Source organism: Grampus griseus, assembly GCF_964374135.1.
Source record: "Grampus griseus genome assembly, chromosome: 7".
NCBI classification, from domain to species: Eukaryota; Metazoa; Chordata; class Mammalia; order Artiodactyla; family Delphinidae; genus Grampus; species Grampus griseus.
This window is the reverse complement of record NC_139001.1, coordinates 46,302,033-46,318,042: the sequence shown is the minus strand read 5'-3', so window position 1 is coordinate 46,318,042 and position 16,010 is coordinate 46,302,033. Positions and strand designations below refer to the sequence as shown.

Genomic DNA, 16,010 nt, shown 5'->3' with positions numbered 1-16,010 from the left:
ACCATATCTGATTGATCTTTGTATCCTTTGTCTCTGGCAGTTAATTTACATTTGCTGTATAAATCAATGAATAAATAAATAAACAAATGAAACAATAAAGTACTTTAGGATTTTAAGCTTACAATCAGGAATACTAATCATAACTATTAGTGAACTGTCATTTCTTCTATTAGAAGACTTTAAGTAGTGTTTGAATCTATACTGACACTGAAAATTGGGGAAAAAAGTTCTTATATCAGCATGTTTACTTTCCTACAGAATAAAGTCCTTTATTCAGTTTTTGAGTCCTGTGGTCGTTTGGATATTGAATAAGCAGTAGTTTACTGTACTGTCTTTGGAAGTCATAAAGCTTAAGCCAAATTTAAAACATTAGTCGTCCACATTTTTCTGTATTAAATACATATAAAACACACAGATTTACAAACAGGAATGTAAAGAAATATTGATATTGTTTTATTTGGAAATCAGATAGGTTTTTATGAAGCAATGCTTTGATGATTTACATGAGTCAAGACTAAATTACCTTCCATGTGTACATGGGCTCAAAAATTGAAGGAAAAAGTGCCTTAAAAAACATGTTTGAAGTTTTCCTATATCCAACATATTTGAAAAACAGTTCATGTAACAATAGCAGTTATTTTTGTTGCTTATCTAATGGGTTTCAAAATCAGAATTCCAAAATGTATCTTAGTGAAATATCTCTTAGCATGCAATAGATCATCCTGGCACCAATAATTAAGAGGACTTTATTCAACTCACAAAATATTGATCAGTGCAAGTAATTCCACTTTTACAGCTTTCTCTCTTTACCCTATTCCCTAGCAATTTGGAAAATGGGCTACTAGGGACAAGATTGTATTCTGCACTGTGTAAACTTGTAGCACTCCTAACCAAGGGGGCAGGTTCATGATCTCTGATTTTATCAAGGATGCAGCAGCAAGTTTGGGTGCCAGTCTTTCAAAAACGTGGTGGACACCTGTACTCTTCATTAGATCTAGCAATGTCCATTTCATGTGGTGATACAATTCGCTTGAGGCATCTACTCTACGAAGGACTCATTAAATTTCCCTACAAGCAGACACATATGGCGAGTGGTAGTTATGGAAGAATCACCTCTTTCACCAAGAGCTCCCTAGGCCAATAATGGAGGGATCATGACTGGGCATATAGATAATGCCATTGCAGATACATATGAAGGTCAGTTTAGATTGAGCCTCATATTGGTAGGTGTAATGGCATGATTATTACTAGGAGAAGTATGTTTACTTGTACTCCTAGGTTTAGCTTATTGGTTCTTTGTATACAGCCTCTCATATGTTCATTCAGCAAGTGGTTCTCTCTTCTATGTTTAGCTTATTCCAAATTTATCTTTGCTGAAGTTCACTTGATATCAATTGACCTAAGCTGTTAAGTAAATTATTGTAAATTTCTCAGTTCTAGTTAAACCATTTACTGACAACTGAGTTGCATGTTGCCTGGTGAAATACATAGTAGCTCCCATTCAATTTGGAGGAGAGATCAAGTACATAATTAAAGGAGGTCAAGTTAAATGACTAAATCTGGTAGTGGATTTTTCCAAGTGAACTTAGGTTTGTTTCATGGGAAAAGCACTTCTTCAAAACTGAGAAAGCTCTAATTTAAACTTAAGTGAATCTGTAATCACAGTGGTACTAGTAGTAGTTACTGGCATTTTCTGTTTCTGCTAGCCTCATGGATCCTATAAATACCATTTCATTATCACACCTCAAAATTAAAGTGGAAGATTTGGTTCTACTACTAGAAACAAAATAACTTTCTTTACTGTACACATAGAATAAAAAATAGCTTATAAATAGTCTACAAGCTTCTTGACCAAAGAATCACCAAAATAAAATTAAAATGATTGATTTCATCACAGAAAGAACTTTGACTTGAGACCTCAACTAACTTTTGAAATATAGCTTCCTAGTCACTCAAGGCTTTATGTAGCATCATTCTGGGTTCATTTCTTAAAATTTCAGTAGATCTGCAGCCCAAGACAGTTCTACCTTTTTTTAAACAGTTCTACATTTCCAAGTCCACAAAGTTTAACCAATCTTCTTGGCTTACTTCAGTGTAAAAACATGTTTTATTCTACATAAACATAATAGATTAGTGTGACTTAATCAATACTAATTTACCAGAACATAAAAGCATAAATCCAGTGCCTTTCAAACCCGCTTCTTATTTTCTCAGATTTTTATTATACATATACACATTTTCCATTAATTTATTTTTCTTAATAATAATTCTTATTTTTAGTTGAGTCACCTAACCCTAATATTAAAAGTGTATGTTCACTCCAAGATTAAGAAAAAAACCAAACTTTTGTTTTCCACTCCTTCATTTCCAAAATATCTTGGATTTTCAGAGGCCCTAAGCCATATTCTCTCCTCCTTTTATTTATCTAGTCACTATAAAGTTGGCTAACAGAAGCATTTCCCACACATATCTAATTTGCCGTTAAGTATCCTGAACCTTTGTGTGAGCAAAGTGAGGCTGTTTCCTATCTAGTTACATGTCTTCCTTTATGGCATATTAAACAAGCTATATTTCTCCTGAATCAAAACAAGGGAAAAGCACTTTTCAATCTCAATATTCTACATGTCTATGACAAATGCAAACTTCTTTCTGTCATTTTATACTATGTGGAACAGATTGTGCCACTAAAACAAGTATCCAAGTACAAGACCTGGTTACCTGTTATTCTCTCCTCACTGCTTATTTTTTGGCAAAACGTAAGTCTTTGTGCTAGAATGATTCTTGCAAATTACTGTCTTTACTTCCACTAGAGTCTTTGAGAAAGAAATTCCAGTATAAGATTTTAATTCCCCACCCCCATCCTGACCTGGAATGTTCCTAACACTTTCAATCCATGAAGCAGTAAGAAAATTAAAATATAAATAGACTTCTCTTTCCTGAAGATCTGTTACTGATGTAAGAATATCAAACTGTAAGTCCTTTTTTATAATATGGCTTGGGGTTTTCATTATTTAATGAACAGTTACTAAATTACTGTTGTAACATAAAACAGAATTCCACAGAGTGTGGGTTAATGGATCACCTGTATCAGAATCACCACCAGAACTTGCTGAACACGTGAGAATGTCTAGGGCCCACAACAGAACCTCTGCATCAGAACCTTCAGAACTTTGGAATCTGCACGTTTTGCAAGCACCTGAGGAAATTCATGGCCTGTTAAATTTTGGGAAGCACATTATAAATACATCATCATCATTTGGCCATGTTGAAACCTGGACACACTTATATTCCTCTGTCCCTAGGTACTAGCCAGACTATTTTAAAAGTACTATTAAGTATAAATCAAGCAAAATATTCTGCAGTGTTCTCAGGCATAATTAATATCTGAGAACTTCCAGAGCAAGTTATTAAAATATCCTATTTTAAAACATTTCATGTACTGTTGTAATTATTCCTTTGTACCGTTTGTGCCTCTAGATTGTGAGCACAGGAAGAATAGGACATGCATCATATTAATCTCTGTGACTCCAAACCCTAGCAAAGTGGGGGCATAAAGAGGGTATATCAAGTATGTTTTGAGTAGGTTACTTACAAAATGAATTTAATCAAGTTGAAGAAAGCTTGTGTTCTGGGATGTTCTCAACCCTCTCAAACATATTAAAATTTTCTGATACCTTGAAAAAGTCATTGCCTGGATTGTAGTCCAAGAAATTCAGATTCAATTCATCTTGACTATGGCCCAGGTATAAGCATTTTATCAAGTTTCCTAGGTGATACAGGAATATACAGCTAAATTTGAGAACCAGTGGGATAGACAGAAGAATACTGTGGTAGGCAGAATAATGAGCCTCCGAAGATTTCCATACCTAATCCCCAGAATCTGCAATTTTAAGGTTATGGACTTTAAAATAGGAAGATTATCCTAGATTCTCATGAATTATCCTGGTAGGCCTAAACCCAGCCCTTCAAAGTAGAAGAGGAAGGTCAGAGTGATGCAGCAGAAGAAAGGAAGCAGAAGAGATATGGCAACATAAGGAGTTGATGCACCATTACTGGCTGTGCCATGCAGGAGCTCATGTACAAGGACCAGAAATAGGCCTCTAGAAGATAAAGGTGGCCCTCAAACTAACAGCCAGCAAGCAAATGGGGACTCAACTGTACATCCTCAAGGAACTGAATTTTGCCAACAACCTGAATGAGTCCAAAAGCAGATTCTCTCCAGGATCTTCAGAAGAAAACACAGCTCTGCCAACACCTTGACTTTGGCCTTGTGAGACTTGGGATAGAGAAACCAGCCAAGCCCATAGGACTTCTGACCTATAGAACTGTGAGATAATAACGGTGTGTTGTTTTAAGCCACTAAATTTGTGGCAATTTTTTACAGCTGTGAGAAAAAACTAGGTACAACTACTTACCTGATCAAAAATTAATTTTCCCATCAAAACTAAGTGGTAATTTTCTGCTTCCCAACTGGTCAGTCATTCCTCCTAACTCTAGAATACAGATCTTTTTCAATTTATGATAGGGTTATCTCCTGATAAATCATAAATTGAAAATATCATAAGTCAAAAATGCATTTAATATACCTAACCTACTGAACACCATAGCTTAGCCTAACCTACTTTAAACATACTCAGATCACTTACATTAGCCTACAGTTGGGCAAAATCACCTAACACAAATACTATTTTATAATAAAGTGTTGAATATTTCATGTAACATATTGAATACTATACTGAAAATGAAAAACAGAAGGTTTTATGAGTACAAAATGGTTGTAAGTGTATCAGTTTTTTACCTTCATGATCTTGTGGCTGACTGGGAGCTGCAGCTGCTGCCACTGCCCAGCATCACAAGAGAATGTCATACCACATATTGCTTGCCTGGGAAAAGATCAAAATTCAAAGTAGGGTTTCTACTGAATGTGTATTGCTTTCACATTATCATAAAGTCAAACCATTGTAAGTTGGGGACTGTCTATGTATTCATTATACTGCAAGGCAATCACGTTAGCTAGCAGAATTAATTTCTAGCTGCTCCTAAATTGCTGTGTGATTTTGAGAAAATCGATTCAACTTTTTTTCTGCATGGTTTACCCAACTAGAAAATGGGTACTCAACTTGATCTTTAGCTTCTTGTTTGCTACTGCATCCTTGTTAGAAGAGGTATGCTGGAGTCAGAGAGCCATATTTTCAAACTTAAGCTCTTGCAACACTTAAACTCACTAAATCTATTTCCTGACCTGAAAGTGGGTGTACAAGTAGTGGCTGAATCAATGTTGCCTAGAATTTTTATCATAACTCATCTTGTCAGTGTGTTAAATTGGATAATAGATATAAAGAATTTGTCTAATAATAAATACACAATAAGCATTAGCTCTTGCTATTATCATTATTACTATATTATTTCAATCAGTTGTCACAATGCTAATCTCAACTGAATGAACCAGCATACATATTTTAGTGATTTGGCCAAGGTCACATAGAAGCTTAGGGCTGACGCAAAGCTAAGAACTCAGATTCTCTGACCCTAAATCTGGGCCCCTTTGTCCTGCACCATCCTGACTTAGAGGACTGAGTCATTTATTTGGATAATTAAGGTTTAAAAAGTGCAGAATACATTTCTATTTTGCTTATTCAGTTGTTTTATTTAACCGGCCATTCATTCATTGCATTGCATTTTATTTTTATTCATAAGACACATTTATAATTTTTTTCTGGCACAATTTCTTCTTTTAATTCCTTTCCTTAGAAATGTTGTGACATTTGATTTTTTTTTTTTTTTAACTTATATTAGTAAATGGCTTGACAACTCAGACTTGCCATTCTGCTAAGGTACCAAAATCAAAAACACATGTATTGTCTCACTTGCAAGCACTTTAAAATGCAGTTTAGATTAAGAAGTACTTCTAGAAATTCAATTAGTCATCTTACCCTATTTCTTGAGCAACTACTTTCACTTAGTTGTGCACGGAGACAGAAGTGAACACAAGTTAAGATTTCTGCTCTCAATGAAAATATTTATCAAGTTAGATAGTGGTAATCTTACACTGATTTTAGAGGATTCATTCAGTACTTTTAAACACAGTCCATAAGAGTCATTCATGAGGTTCTAAAAAAGGATGATTTCACAACATTTAAGAAAGGAAGCTAGTGCTGGGCCTCAGTCAGTACACTTGCAATGAGCTTGAGCAGGTTACATACCTTCTCAGGTGTCTCATTTGTAAAACAAAAGAGTAGGATAAGATAAATTTAAATATTGAATAAAGGTTCAAAATTTATATAAAAAGAAAAAAATGGTTAGTATAGGAACAGTTTTGTTGAAAGTAACCCAAATCCCAAGTATCCTTGAAACCAAGTCTTTCCTGAAACTTTTTTCTGGCTCAGGAAGACTTTCTCTAGCTCTCCTACTACCAATTACCCAAAAGGAGTTTGAGTTTGAATCTAAGACAGTGGAAAGTGGACCATTTGGCTAGATGCTCTTTCTTTTGTTACATGGGAATTCAGGGAAAAGGTATCTAGGCCAAAAAAAAAATCGCATCTTGATTTCACCTCTTCATATACTGCCTCTTTTTAAGAGCCATTCTTACTTCTGAAAGGCCATTTGTAAAAAAAAAAAAAAAAAAAAAGGGCTAGTTCTCTCTTCTGCACTGCAGAAAATTGAAATTAGAAAAGCAAACATACTTCCTCATAAGCCCCCTTGCCAGACTTCTCAGAATGGAATCTGATCAGTTCATCTAGGCCAAGCTAAACTTATTACCATCATCACTGGAATAGCCTTAATGCTCCTAATACTGGAAACCAACAATTTCTGAAATTTAGCTACATTGGTTTTTATCTGTTTTTCATTTAACAGAAAATGACTTAGGTAAAAATTTAAAAATCATACAGTGCCAAAAATTACAGGACATGTTAAGAAATGATGCAACAATATACCCAACAAGTTAATTAATGAAAGAGTAAGAAAGATTATTACATTTAATTTATCAAAATCCTATGAGTGACTTAGTATAAAAACACATCTAATATTTAAAAAGGCAATAAAAACTCTCATAAAAACCTCCAGAAAGTATTTTATTTTTGAAATGACACCTTAGTTTAATAATAACCATTAAATTCCAAATGCTAAGAAAACATATATTGTAAATATTGTCCCATTGCTAAAGATACAGTTTTCCTTTTTCCAAAGTTATTGAAATAAAGTAATATCCAACTGATATTTATAATTAGCATAATTGAGGGACAATGTGTGAGGTCAGTTACAAGTAGAGGCAGTAGTTGTACTGATTACTAATATGAGTAAGATTTCCTGATTTTAAAACCCAACTCAGCCTCACACTTGCAAGTTAAAAAACTTCATTAAGAATAGTTTTCTCATTTGCAAAATAGTTTTTAAACCAAAAGGCTATTGTGAAAATAAAATGAGATAATGTACCTAAACATTTTAGAACACAGTAAATGTTAGTTATTATTATTATATCACATTAAAATTTTTAATAATATAAGTAAGTTCATACATGTTTTAAGTTATTTGTTACAATTTCAATAGCATTATAGGTGAAAATTAATCCTATATTTCAAGGTGATCATGATAAGCATCTTGACTTTTTATCTTCTGTAGAAATAATATGATTGTTTCTATTGTCATTTAAATCAGTTATGAAAATATTGAGTTAAGTGAATGATAACAAGTATATTCCAAATATAATATCCATCTAGTTAATAAATAACTGCATATTTCCTAATGCTGAGCTTATATAAACTAAAACTCTAGCAAATTGTACACATTGTAATCAGTCACACTGTAAAGAATAAAACATGCTAATCCAATTAAAAACAAGATATAAAACCTCTCAAATTTGACTTTAATTTTAGGTTGACTGTAACAACCTTTACTAACATTGTATTGGAACCAAAAAGAAAAACATTGACTCTATGCTTACTTGCTTATCTAATGAACATTCCAGGGTGAATAGTTGAATAACCATTAAAGAGAGATAATATTGTGATTAAATTTAGGACTTCATTTTACACTCTGAAGTACTTACTCATGGGAATAATTTTCCCATTGTGGGCATAATTAGCCATTTCCGGTGATTTTGGTCACCTTCTTTTTATTTGAAAGAGGCAAGTGGCCAAATATCAGCCTAATTAGTAAAAGGTAGGTGGGAACCTGAAAAAAATTGCTTTGTACTTGATGGAACAATCTCCCTCCAGGAGATCTAATATGGAAAGAATTGCTTGCCCAAGAGCATAGAAACAAAATACATCTTTCCAGCTCTTTGGACTACGAGCTTTATACCTATTTCCCTTCCACAAAGGAATCAAGTTCTATGCGAAAACATGTTTTCTTCCTCAGACAATAAAATCAGAAAGTATATAATTCTGCTGGAGTTTTAATTTGAATTAACGTAATAGTCCATCATAAAAGTTATGGTATTTTTGTTATTTGTTTTCAATCTTTCTCAAAAAAAAATTTTTTAAACACCACCTACTAGCATATCTCAGCATTTCGGAACCACGGGAACTCTGTTGATACTGTTGGTCTGGCACACTTTCTTTTTTTCCCTGAAAAAATGAACCTCTCTTTCCACTGGAAAATCTGTTCCCTCTGGTTCAAGTGAGGCTGCTCTACTGAGGTAGGAAGTGACTGAAAACTGGTCAGATTAGCACAATCCTCTGATTTAGGTTGATTTAGGCATGAAAATGTGATCCAATCTGTACTGTCAAAATTCTCCCTGGGACATTTCTTTTAATGTTATCAGGGAAAAACCATCAAGTTACATTTTATGCCTAAACAGGATTGATTTGGAGTTTTGTCTCTTGCAACCAACACGTTTCTAACTAACAATTTGAGAAATGCTAGTGTAGTGGAAAGATTACTAAGAAGGTTCCATTTTGCATTCTGCCTAGCTTTACCGAGCCTAAGATAGTTACGCTGCCAGCCCCCAGTTTCCTGACCTGTAAAATAAGATGACTTCAATCTCTCTTATACCTTGTAATCTAAATATCTCCAAATTATTTTCTTTTTTACCAAGGCAGGACATCATTATTCATTTCCAAAGCATATTCCAAGCCCAGCCAATATGAGTTCATAAACTAACTTTTTCCACCCAATATATCTATGATGTGATTGTTTTTTTCTAAATTTGAAATAGCCTTAACCATATATGCCCTTGGATAATCCACAGCTAATATGTGCCCGCAATAAGATATTTATAGCTAATTCAAAAAGTAAATGCAACTCTTACATGAAAACAAGTGAATAAATTTTTGTGACCTTGGGTTAGGCAATATTTTTTGACATGATACCAAAAGCACAAGTGACCAAAAAAAAAGATAAACTGGACTACAACAAAATTAGAAACTTTCGTGTTACACATGATACCATCAAGAAAATGATGAGACAACTCACAGAATGGGAGAAAATATTTGCAAATTACGTATTTGGTAAAGGACTTGTATTCAGAATATACAAAGAACTATTACTACTATTAGATAATAAAAAGACAATCCAATTAAAAATGGGCAAAATATCTGAACAGACATTTCTCCACAGAGATATATGAATCACCAATAAGCATATGAAAAAAATGTTCAACATCACTAGTCATAGGGAAATGCAATTCAAAACCACAATAAGTTATGAGTTCATACCCACCAGGATAGCTGTAGTGAAAAAGATAGACAATAACAAGTAGGAAAGGATGTGAAGAAATTGTAACTTTTATACATTGCTGGTGGGAATGTAAAATGGTACAGCTGCTTTGGAAAGTGGTTTAACAGTTTTTCAAAATATTAAACATAGAGTTACCATATAACCCAGCAATTCTACTCTAGATATTTACCTAAGAGAAATGAAAACATATATCCAAAAAACCACTTGTACTTGAATGTTCATGGCAGTATTATTTTTAATAGCCAAAAAGTGGAAACAACTCAAATGTCTATCAACTGATGAATGGATAAACAAAATGTGATATATCCCCCAAATGATATATTTTTTGTCAATAAAAAGAAAGGAATACTTATACATACTACAACATGGATAAACCTTGTCAACAGTAAGCTAAGTAAAAGAACCCAGCCACAAAAGACACATATTATGTGATTCCTTTTATATGAAATGTCCAGAACAGGTAAACCTATAAAAACAGAGACCGTATTAGTGGTTGCTTTGGGCTGGGGGAGAGTGGTAAAGGGGAGTAATTGCTAATGGGTACGGAGATCCTTTTTAGGGTGATGAAATGTTCTAAAATTAGATTGTGGTGATAGTGGCACAACCCTGTGAATATGCTAAAGCCATTGAATTATACACTTTAAATCGATGGACTATATGTTATATGATTTATATCTTAAAAAGTAAATGCAAAATAAGGTGTGTATATCTAAGGGAAGATTTACACTAGATTTAGTAGAACATCTAGTCTCATTTCTCTCTTCTTTGTCAAGGGACAAATAATTTTCATGTTGTAAACCAAAATACATTGACCAAAAAACCTGCCTAGTTTACATGGATGTATACTAAGTTGTCCCTTCAATTTGATGTATTATCTCATGTTCAACAACACCCAATCAACCCTATTTTACATGCTTAGTACTGTTTTGATTTGTAAGGAAAAGTACATTTGCATTGAAATTTGCTTTCACCTCATACAAAAAAATTTTACATTTCCCTTGAAGAATAAATATGTTTACTTAAAATAACCATTGTACACAATTGAGCAAAAAGTATAATGATATCTAAGAAAATTTCCCTTAGTTTTAAATAGGATTTGTAGTTGTTTATCTCTTTTCTCTTGACAGTAATTTCTTTTCTCTACATTTCTATAGCATTATTTCATTTTCTGATAGGAGTAGAAACTGACAATTTGTATACAAAAATGCAGATATTTTTATCTCATTTGAGGCATATTTTAATTGTGTGATTACAAACCATAACAACAAAGAAATAGCACACAGGAGTATTAGCAAGAAAGAGAAGAGAAATTATTGAACTTTGGTTCATTCTTGGAAATAAACCCTGGTTAAAAATCCTATATCCCAGGACTTCCCTGATGGTCCAGTGGTTAAGAATCTGCCTTCCAATGCAGAAAATGCGGGTTCCATTCCTGGTTGGGGAACTAAGATCCCACATGCTATGGGGCAACTAAGCCCCCATGCCACAACTAGAGAAGCCCACGTGCCGCAACAAAAACCTAGCACAATGAAAAAAAAAATCTTATATCCCAAATATTTCCCTTTTATGACGTTATTAATAGGTAAAAGAAAAGTGAAAGAAGAATAGAGAAAAAGGAAAGAAGGAGGGAAAGAAGAAAGAGGGAGGGAATGTGTGTCTCAAGTAAATGCACACTTTATTTAAAATTAACTCTATTTTTCATTATTTTTATAAAGAATCAAACAGAAGGTTGATAATACTAAAATTTGTTCCTTTACAGATTTCTTTTTCTCACAACCAATAAACATAATTCCACCTTAATATTTTTTAGTATATTCATTTGAATATAAAATTTATTTGTTTGAAATATATATATCAAAAGCTATGTTAAATACTGGGGATCCAGAAATGCTATAATTTTTTACCTTAGAGATAGTAAAAAATCTTGTAGGGGAAAAAGATGTACAAATGTAGATAATAAAGTATTATAGATGGTCAATAAATATTTGTAGTGTCTGATCAGATAGAATGATGCATTTTAGATAGGAGAAGTGTGTGTGTGGGTGTGCACGCTCATGCATGTAGAGAGAAACATATAGAACATGACACTTATGTGGAGTTTCAAAAAATCAGTAATTTGGAAGTGTCAGGTGCTAAAAAGATGCACGTACTTATGAGATAAGGCTTTCTTGAAAGACAGGGATGCAAATTAAAGATGATATTTTCTGTCATATTGAAGAGTTTTGATTTAACGCTCTAGGCTATAGATTTTCATCTCTATGCCTACTCTGATTTGCTGTTGATGGCAGGCAGTATTGCTGCACTGAGCAGTGATGAGGTTGAGTCTAGGCTCAGTGAGCATCACTGATGCATCAGTGATGTCTGCCATGGGCATCATCCTAAGAAGGAATGACAAGTATTCAAAATATTTGCTAGCCCAGCTGCAGAAAAATCATAATAATAATAATTGTAGGGGAATTAAGTAGTAGAACAGTACGTCAAGATTTTCATTTTACAAAGTATGAGGGTTAATTCAGAGATGGTGACAAGGGCAGTTGTACAGAGATGAATTAGAATACTGCAGTGACTTCTAAGTAAGTGAGGCAAGAAAATACTGTAATCATGGAGGCTGGAACTAAGATTAATAATGATGGGGATGGAAAGCAATATTTAAAAGTCAGAGATACTAAAAAGGTTAAACTATGAAGATATTAGAATTCAGTTGAGTGTAATTAACCTAAATGAATCCCCCCAATTCTAATATGAGTATCTGGCTTCCAGTCAGTAATATAGGGTCTACAACAGAGGAAAACAAGTGTGGGAAAATATCTGAGTACAGATGAGATATTCTGAAGAAGAAAATGCCTGAGAGTGTTTGTCTAGATAGTTCTGGAAATTAGTAAGGAAGGGCCTTGAAATAAAATGTTCACACTCATCATAATATAATAGAACAGTAAAAGGTGCCATTTTTTCCAGAAACACTGTCTATAATGGGAAAGGATTAGACAGTGTACTCTAAGAGATGTACATGGAATTGAATTGCAGCACATTTCAAAAACACTGGTGGAATTTAAGGAATTCCTTCCTTCAAAAGGAAGACTGTGTGTTGATAGAGGATAGATGTAGAGCTTTCTAGAGACTAGGAACTAGAAACACAAAGGCATAGGTTCATGAAAGAGCAAGGTTTGTGTGAGTAAGGGTAAAGGGGCAGGCTTGAAGGAACTTGAGAATCTTTAGGAAATCAATGCGGAGAAACCTGGATATGTGACTTGAAACATTTCCCAGGCACCCAGTCCCATGATGTACTCTACAACTGCTGTAATTTTGCACATACCAAACACAGCTTATTTTTAATTATTTAGTCCTGTGACTAAATCTGGGTTGTAATTTAAAAATAGATATTCCATTGCAAAAGAAGTTACACAGGAAGAAGCTCCTTGCTGAATTAAGCCATGCTTAAGTGAGAACTGCTGCTTAAGAACAACACGTTCCCTGTGAAAAAAAGATGGCAAGTCCCTTTCAGCGAGTCTAACCTTTATGGAGTGCTATTATCAACTCAATTTTATGTTTTTTCCTGTTTCACAAACATGTTCCCAAAAGACTTTTAAAATAGCTTTCTTTCCTGCTAAATTGTTGTGCAAGCACTTTTTCTGAATCTCAGCCTTAACTGGACCAGGATGTGTTAAAGAAAAAAAATGCCCTGTCACTCTTGACATGGTATAATAGGCCTTAACAACAACAGTAAAACATTTTCCTAACCTGACTGCCCCTCCTCTCACTGAATCTTGAGACAGTGCATTTTCATGAAAATGCAAAATACCCTGAAGAAACAACAGAAGAGACAATTTACCAAAAAAAGTCACCATTTTAAATCAAGTGAAAAATCTGTCCACCGAAGTAGGATTTTTCTCCAAATAAAGAGAAAAAAATTACTACAGAAAATAAATGTTTTGTAAGAGTTAAAATAACCTAAAAGAAAATAAATTAGTCATATGAAATGGTCCCCTAGGTACCCAGTAAGTTGATCTTTCTTTTTTTTCTTCTTTTGGAGGAAAAGAAAAGAATCACAACATCCTGAAATCTGTCTTGGTCACTTCAAAACAAACCCCAAGCATTTTGGGGGCAAGTTCATCAAACTGCAACTCAGGTTGTAGTGTTATGCATGTCTATCTTTGCAGAGAGAAGTGTTTCTCCATCAAAAGTCTTTCTAAACAGCAATCAAAATAGCAATCTCAGAAAAGGAAAAAAAAAAAAAAAAAAGGAAGAGAAGGAGGAGAAGGAGGGAGAGGAGGGGGAAGAAGAGGAAAGTAAATAAAAGATAAACACAGCCTCATGGCCACTTTGATGGGGGCTATGGCTAGAAAACTCACATGTGGCTTTCTGGGACAGGAGTCAGTGCATTTATCTGAACAGTATGCTGCTTTTGGCAACGGATAACGACAACTTTTTAAAAATAACAGTAGGGGACTTGTATTGGGGAAAAAAAAAGACAGGAAAACGGTAGAAAGCAAGATGCAGGGCAAAGAGCACAGGTTTTTGCGTCAATGGGCTCTGGTTTTGGATACCAGCTGTAGTATTTACAAACTGGGAATGTAGGCAGAAACCTAACCTGCAACATTTACCTGGGTTTCTGTAGTTCTCAGATGGGCATTGCACTTCTATCTTAAGTATACCTATGGGGGTTAAATGTAATAACCCACATAATCACCTGTTGCTATCTGGGAAGTGATAAGTACTCAGAAAGTAGTGGTCTCTATTCTCCCCTGCAGCGGACGAGAATGCCATGGTTTGCCTTAATCGGTCTCAGTGACAAGACTTGCAATTTTGGGTAAAATTATATGTGAATATTTAACAATGCCAACCTCCTCAGCTTTCTGTAAAAGAGGAGATTATTGGCCATCAAAGGCCTGGGATTTACCATGTTCAAAGGGGAGTGACAATGGACTGTAAATCCAAAATTGCTTGTTTTCTCATGAACACTACTTTGCTCAATACATAGCACTGCTAACCCTTGCTCTGTTAGGAGGTACCATTTCATATATATACATATACATATATACATATACATATATATATATATATATATATATATATATACACACACACACACATATACACACATACACGACATCAGGCCTTTTTACTAAGAAGGTAATAAACACCAGTGTTCCAGTCTCTTCTTTAGATCCCCAGGACAATATTATTAAGGAGGTGAAATCTTTTATTCTTTGTCACAAACACATACCCTATGAAGATTTCTACATCTGCATTATCAATTGTTTTTGATTTTCTTAATCCCGGGATGAAAAAAACCAGTAAAACTGAAGACATCAGATATATTATCTGGAAACAGGGAGTTTTTAGCTGGAGGCAGAATAGTGCAAAGATATAAAACGTAAAGAGTTGAAGGAGAAAGAAAGAAAAAACTTGGAGCAGTTCTTAGGTAAGCTTATTTTGTTGTCCAAAACAATTAAAATTAATACAGACATATATATAACACAAAATAATTCGATTAATAATTTATTATTTCTTAATTAAATAGTACTCTTTGTGTTTTAAGACATAATGTTGCCTTTTAATATAAAATAGTATGAATGTGGGGCTGTAAGTAGCTGGGCTTTATCCCTTCATTCTTATGGTTAAAACTGAATTCTGGCCCACCTCACCACCATCCCCAGCCAAAGAAAGAAAAAGAAAAGAGGGAAAAAGTTGATATGTTTGTTCGTGGCAAAGAAACAATAAAAACAATACCTTATCTCAAAAAAAGATTTTGAAGCTCAAAAATAATTTCTTGTTCTGTAAAATTGCATATATTTTGATTTAGCTCATTGTTTTATGAAAATTATTTGTAACTATTTGATTTAGCTCTTACCTTTTATGAAAATTATTTGTTAGCCCTTACCATTTTATGAAAATTATATGTACTTAAAAAATTGGAAATAAATTCATTAACTAATGAAGATGTTTAGAATACTCCATTCACAATTCAACGTAAGTTTTCTGTTAAATATCTTTATTGTGAAGAAAATCTTAGGAGGATTCTACCTCTGCATAATGGTGGGTACAATTGATAAGAAAAAGGAGGAAAAAAAGAGGACGTATTGGGGAACCTAAGATTATAAGTCTGTTTGTTTGGGTATATCTATGGTCTCTTAAAGTAATCATTGCTTAAAACACTGTGGTTGGTACTTAAAATAAGCAACTAATAAGTTTTGAAAAAGATGTGGTTTGGTCCTTTTGTGTGTGTGTGTGTGTGTGTGTGTGTGTGTGTGTATTCTTACATAAGAGAGGGAGAGAGAGAGAGAGAGAGAGAGAGAGAGCTAAAACTGGAAGACAGAAGGACAGGATTTCCC

General features: G+C 33.9%; 1 protein-coding gene across 3 annotated transcripts in view; it reads right to left on the bottom strand.

Moving 5' to 3' along the window:
* CALCRL (calcitonin receptor like receptor) overlaps positions 1-16,010 on the bottom strand; it is a 105,995-nt gene that overhangs the window by 45,772 nt on the left and 44,213 nt on the right. Inside the window, exon 1 of one of the 3 annotated variants that reach the window (XM_082658682.1) lies at positions 3,083-3,173. The exons of the other annotated variants lie outside the window; for them this stretch is intronic. The gene's annotated coding sequence lies outside the window, so the exon portion shown is untranslated. Of the gene's footprint in view, positions 1-3,082; positions 3,174-16,010 lie in introns of those variants that run through there. 3 annotated transcript variants of the gene reach the window in all.